Below are 6,000 nucleotides of genomic sequence, written 5' to 3' on the forward strand. Positions count from 1 at the left end.
GTCCTGAGATCGGCCCTATGCTGTCAGAGCAAAGCCTGCTTGGGATTCTCTGTCCTTCCCTTTCTCTGCCCCTTTCCTGCTTGTGTGTACATTCTCCCCCCCCGCCCTCTCTCTCTCTCTCTCTCTCTCAAAAAAAACCAAACAAACAAAAATTGAAGTAAGGGTCTCGGAAGTGAAAAGGTCTAGCGACAGAAATATTGTAGGGGGCTCCTGTTTTTCACAGCAGCTTTGCAGAACTATATGCATATATGAGTGTGCTACATTTTAAGAGACTGAAAAGTGTGACTTCTAAAACATGCGAATACCACCACCCTGGTTTCACCTTCCCCGGCTTATGTCTTTCCCTTCTTTCTATGACATTGCCGATTAGGATCCAGTGTCTTTCAAAAGCCCTGTGGAGTCTGCAACCAGGCATCTACTTAAATGGGCACGGGCCTCAGGCAGCAGGGAGTGAAGGGAGGAGTTTCTGGACCCTATGAGACTCCTCCTGGAGCACAGGTGATTGGCAGGCAGCAAGCACATTGTCATTACACTGGATAAGTCTATTGCAATAGGTTGAGCAGGCAGGCCCCTCCTTATTCTTAGCAGCAGCACTAAGCAGCCAACAGAAACAATTTTTGGACCAACTCTAAAAGGACTCTGCTAGTTTTACCAGTTTACAAATTTCTTCTATGTCAGTAATGTGAGTTTTCTAACTCCCATAAGGCACACGTAGGTCTGGTTTTAACTTACTTGGGAACAACTGTCAATAGTCTCAGATTATTTCCCTCCAAGAGGGGGAAAATCAGTAAATACATAGTGAGTGTTAAGTGGACCTCAGGCCTATAATGAAGTTTAGTGGAGCGTCTCCTGTCACACCCCCTGTCCCTCCCCTCACGGTAGCTCAAACTCTTGCCCAGTCACCCACAACCTACCCAAACTCTTATTCCCAACCCCGAGGAAGAGATGTTCTTCTCATCAGGATCAAGCTGTCCACCCAGGAGCTGATTGATACCAACTTACCTCCCTCCTCTGAACCCTTACATACCAGTGAGGAAGAGTCTGGTGGTGACCCTTGAGCCCATTTTCCACAGGAATCTGATGCCTGGCCCTAAAAGAAAGAACACAACTGAATACCTAACTCAGACAGCAGGATGACTTTCCTTTTCTATCTTCCTCACCTTTTTATTCCTTTTGGTAAGGCAACTTTCTAAGCCTAAGAATCTACAAAACAGTTGGCCAACTTCACAGTATTACATTTCAAAACTTATGTAAATCAGAGAAAAATATAGCCAAGATAGAAGAACAGCCTGACAATGGTAATATCTTTATAAAAAATTCATACATATTGATTTTAAATATTAATTATGGGGGTGCCTGGGTGACTCAGTCGGTTAAGTGTCCAGCTTTGGCTCAGGTCATGATCTTACAGTCTGTGGGTTCAAGCCCCGTGTTGTGCTCTCTATGGACAGCTGAGAGCAGGAACCTGGAGCCTGCTTCAGATTCCGTGTCTCCCTCTCTCTGCCCCTCCTCCACTTGCACTCTGTCTCTGTCTCTCAAAAATAAATAAAAATGTTTAAAAAAATTTTTTTAATTTTTTTTAATGTCTTTTATTTGTTTTTTGAGGGACAGAGAGAGACAGCGCGAGCAGGAGAGGGCCAGAGAGAGGGAGACACAGAATCCGAAGCAAGCTCCCAGGCTCTGAGCTAGCTGTCAGCACAGAGCCCGACGCGGGGCTCGAACCCACGACCGTGAGATCATGACCTGAGCCGAAGCCGGCCGCTCAACCGACTAAGCCACCCAGGCGCCCCTAAAAAAAATTTTTTTAATGAAAAATCATAATGAAGACACTATTAAGAGGCATATGTATCAGAAAAAAAGGGAGAAACTATGTTAACAGGCAAGTAAATGGGTAATTTACAAAAGATGAGCCAGAAACAAACGTGGGAAATTAACAAAACTACTAATCGGAAGAAAAATAAATGATAACAGCAATGAAGTAACACTTATTGCTTATGAAATTAGCTATACAATGAGAGCATTCATTTCTGGAAAGAATATGCTAAAAGTTGTATCCATTGATACATTAGGATAATTTTTCAAATTTCTTTTTAATGTTTTTATTTATTTTTAATAGAGAAAGAGACAGAGCATGAGTGGGGGAGGGGCAGAGCAAGAGAGGAACACAGAATCCACAGCAGACTCCAGGCTCTGAGCTGTCAGCACAGAGCCCAACCCTGAGCTCGAACTCATAAGCCACGAGATCATGACTTGAGCCAAAATTGGATGCTCAACTGAATGAGCCACCCAGGTGCCCCTAGGATAACCTTTACAAATACAACTTGCTAATATGGATCAAGGGTCTAAATAAATGGTCATGTCCTTTGAGCCATAACTTCATTACCAGAAATCTATGATAAAAAAAATATTTCCAAATGGGACATGGATATATGGAGAAACAACAGGCAAAATATCAAGCCATAAAGATATTAGTATAGAGATGGTTAAATAAAATGAACACATCCAGTCAATGGAATGGTACACACTAGTTTTTAAAATGGTTTTGAACACTGGTAACAAAGAGGAAACCCTAATAGTGTACAAAATGAAAAATAGTGTATTTTAAACCTTTGATTACGGGAATTTCTTTTTTTTTTAATTGAAATATAGTTGATAGTGTTACATTAGTCTCAGATATACAACATAGTGATTCAATATCTCTAACCATCTTGCCATGCTCACCCCAAGTATAGCTACCATCTGTTACCGTCAGCACGATTACAATACTATTTACTATATTCCCTGTGCTGTAGCATTTATTCCCATACTTTATTCATTCTATACCCAATGTCTGTATCTCCCTCTCCCCTTCACTCCTTTTTGCTCCCCCCTCCCCCTGGCTCCTCAGTTTGTTCTATATATTTATGATTGTTTCTTTTTTGTTTTATAGATTCCACATATAAGTGAAACCAGATGGTATTTGTCTCTGATTTATTTCACTTAACATTATACCCTCTGGGTCCATCCATATTGTCACAGATGACAAGATTCTATTCTTTTTTATGGCTGAGTAATATTACATTGTTATGAGTAATATTAATTGTAATATTATATAGATAGCACATCCTCTTTATCCATTCATCTTCAGATGGACACTTAGGTTGCTTTCATGTTGGCTATGGTAAAAAAACGTTGCAATGAACATAGGGGTGCATATATCTCTTCAAATTAGTATTTTTGTTTTCTTTAGGTAAATACCCAGTAGTGGAATTACCAGATTGTACGACATCCCTGTTTATTTTTTTGAGGAAGTGCCAAACTGTTTTCCACAGTAACTGACCCAATTTACATTCCCACCAACAGAGCACTTTTTTTAAGTGCATACTTTTAAGCAATTCATCAAACTGATAAAGGGTTGTTAAGTAGTGGAATTATGAATGGTAATTTGTCTATATTTTTAATTTTCCAATTTTTTGAATAATTATTCATAATTTATAAGAAAAAAGAGAGTCAAGAAAGCCAAGGAGAAACCAACTCAGAGTATTTTCTAGATGTGAGGAAATCCTGGACCAGGAAAAACAGGAGAGCCTCAGGCATGGATCTGGTGAACTCTGCTCATCTTCTCAGAACTCAATAGGGCGGACTGATCCTTCCACCCCAAGGAATAGACTACTCCCTCCCCTAAGTGGTTCTGGGGCCCCTGTGAATGCCCAATAGCTAGGACCTGTGGAGATGTAATATGGAGTGGAGAAAAGTAGAGCTAAAAGGTAAGAATAAGGGCTTGGCCCACAATGGAATCATAGCTCCATGATATCAAAGTAAAAGGATGGCAGGAGGAAGAATTGGAGGAAGAAAAGGCTGAATGTAAGCAGGGGAGGCCGAGTGCTTGGGGAGAGAGGCAGGAGATCGATCCAGAACAACAGACTAGAAACAGAAAGGCAGTGTTTTGAGCCATATGTATGGGAAAAGTGGAAAATGTGCAGGTATAGACTAAAGTAACTTCCCGCATGCCAGTGTTGCTCCGTTATAAAGTTTTCACACATTTTTCATGAAAAGAGAAACAAGAATAGGATATTGTTATCTCTGTTGGCTTAGATTTCCTACTGTCCAGACTTGGGGAGAACTTTATTTTCTCTTCTTATAGTGTATTGCAGTGTTCTGTTTTTGTATCGGTAATGATAGTAGATGAGAGAGTTATTCCCAATCTGTTTACTTGCACAATTAAAAGCTAACAACCTTATGACTGTCTCCCTGTCTTTTCTTTTTTCTTTACCCTTGTCCTGTTTCATGAAACCTCAACGTCTGGGAAGCAGGGCAAAAGAAGTGGAGGTAGAAGCCCCACCTCCGGATGATGATTGGTGGGGGTGGGGACTAGGGTCCAGGGCCATCCAGTCCTCTTGAGGAAATAAGACAGGACAAATACAGAAACTGTTTCTAATACTCGTTCATGCAATAGTCAAACCATTTCATAGGAATGAGTGGATTACTCACCACTTTGGCCTCCATATTTAGTAGGATGTTGTTTTTTAGTAGTAACTTTTTGTAATTTAGTTTCAACCTGTTATACTCCTTCCTCTCTACCTCCACCATGCTTAGCTGTGATTTTACAAGCTTTTTAGGCTAAAAGCCTGGGGTTCATTTTGGAACCTTGAGCCTTGAATGTTTGATTACTGCAGAATTCACGTCAGATATACTTGAACAAGCTGATAAGTAGGTATTGGCTTCAGAAACTCTTTCTTTTCTCCCCTGTTCCTATTAGTGGCTTTTAAAGAATATGCCTACAGTCTTTAAGCTGATAGAAGGTTATATGTTTTTTTTTAATTTTTTAATGCTTTTTATTTATTTTTGAGAGAGAGAGACAGTGCAAGCAGGGGAGGGTCAGAGAGGGAGATACAGAATCTGAAACAGGCTCCAGGCTCTGAGCTAGCTGTCAGCACAGAGTCCAATGCGGGGCTCGAACCCACGAACTGTGAGATCTGACCTGAGCCGAAGCCGGATGCTCAACCGACTGAACCACCCAGGCGCCCCTAGAAGGTTATATGTTATTCAGGAGCGCCTGGGTGGCTCGGTCAGTGATCTTGGCTCAGTTCATGATCTCATTTGGGGCTCTACTGAGAGCATGGAGTCTGCTTGGGATTCTCTCTCCCTCTCTCTCTGCCCCTCCCTCCCTCCCTCTCCTCCTCTCTTTCTTTCATCCAAAATAAATAAATATATTTTTTCAAAGAAGGTTTTTTGTTATTCAAACAAGTTAGATACATAAAATATTAGAAACAGTGCTAAAAGGAACTGATGGGTGGAAGGGTGGGGAGATGGGTGGAAACAGGAAAAGTGCATTTAGTTCAGGTACTCAAATGCTCCTTGACCTCCTACTTGACTCAGCAATGCCTGCCCACTGCCTCAGCCAACACATTCACTCACTGCTTGTCATCCATCAGTGACATCTTCAACCATACTTAAGCAGTGTGCCTGAGGTGGTTTATTCTTTTTTTTTTTTTTTAATGTTTTATTTATTTTTTGAGAGGGAGAGAGAGAGAGAGAGAGAGAGAGAGAGACAGTGTGAGCAGAGGAGGGTCAGGGAGAGGGAGACACAGAATCCAAAGACAGGCTCCAGGATCAGAGCTGTCAGCGCAGAACCTGATACAGGGCTCCAACCCACAAACCGCGAGATCATGACCTGAGCCGAAGCCGGATGCTCAATCAATTGAGCCACCCAGGCGCCCCTGTGGTCGTTTATTCTGTTATCTGGCCCTTTATCAGGGGGTGAAAACATTAGCAGAATAAGTGCCTGTCCCTCCCCCTGGTAGTTTTATCATCAAGACTAGATTTATTTGGGGTGATTAAAAAATGTTTATTTTTAATTTTTTAATGTTTATTTTTGAGAAAGAGAGAGAGAAGGGGGAGGGGCAGAGAGAGAGACAGAGACACAGAATCCATTGCAGGGTCCAGGTTCTGAGCCATCAGCATAGAACCCGACGCAGGGCTTGAACTCACAAACTGCAAGATCATGACCTGAGCCAAAGT

The sequence above is a fragment of the Suricata suricatta genome, chromosome 2 (assembly GCF_006229205.1).
Source record: "Suricata suricatta isolate VVHF042 chromosome 2, meerkat_22Aug2017_6uvM2_HiC, whole genome shotgun sequence".
NCBI lineage: Eukaryota > Metazoa > Chordata > Mammalia > Carnivora > Herpestidae > Suricata > Suricata suricatta.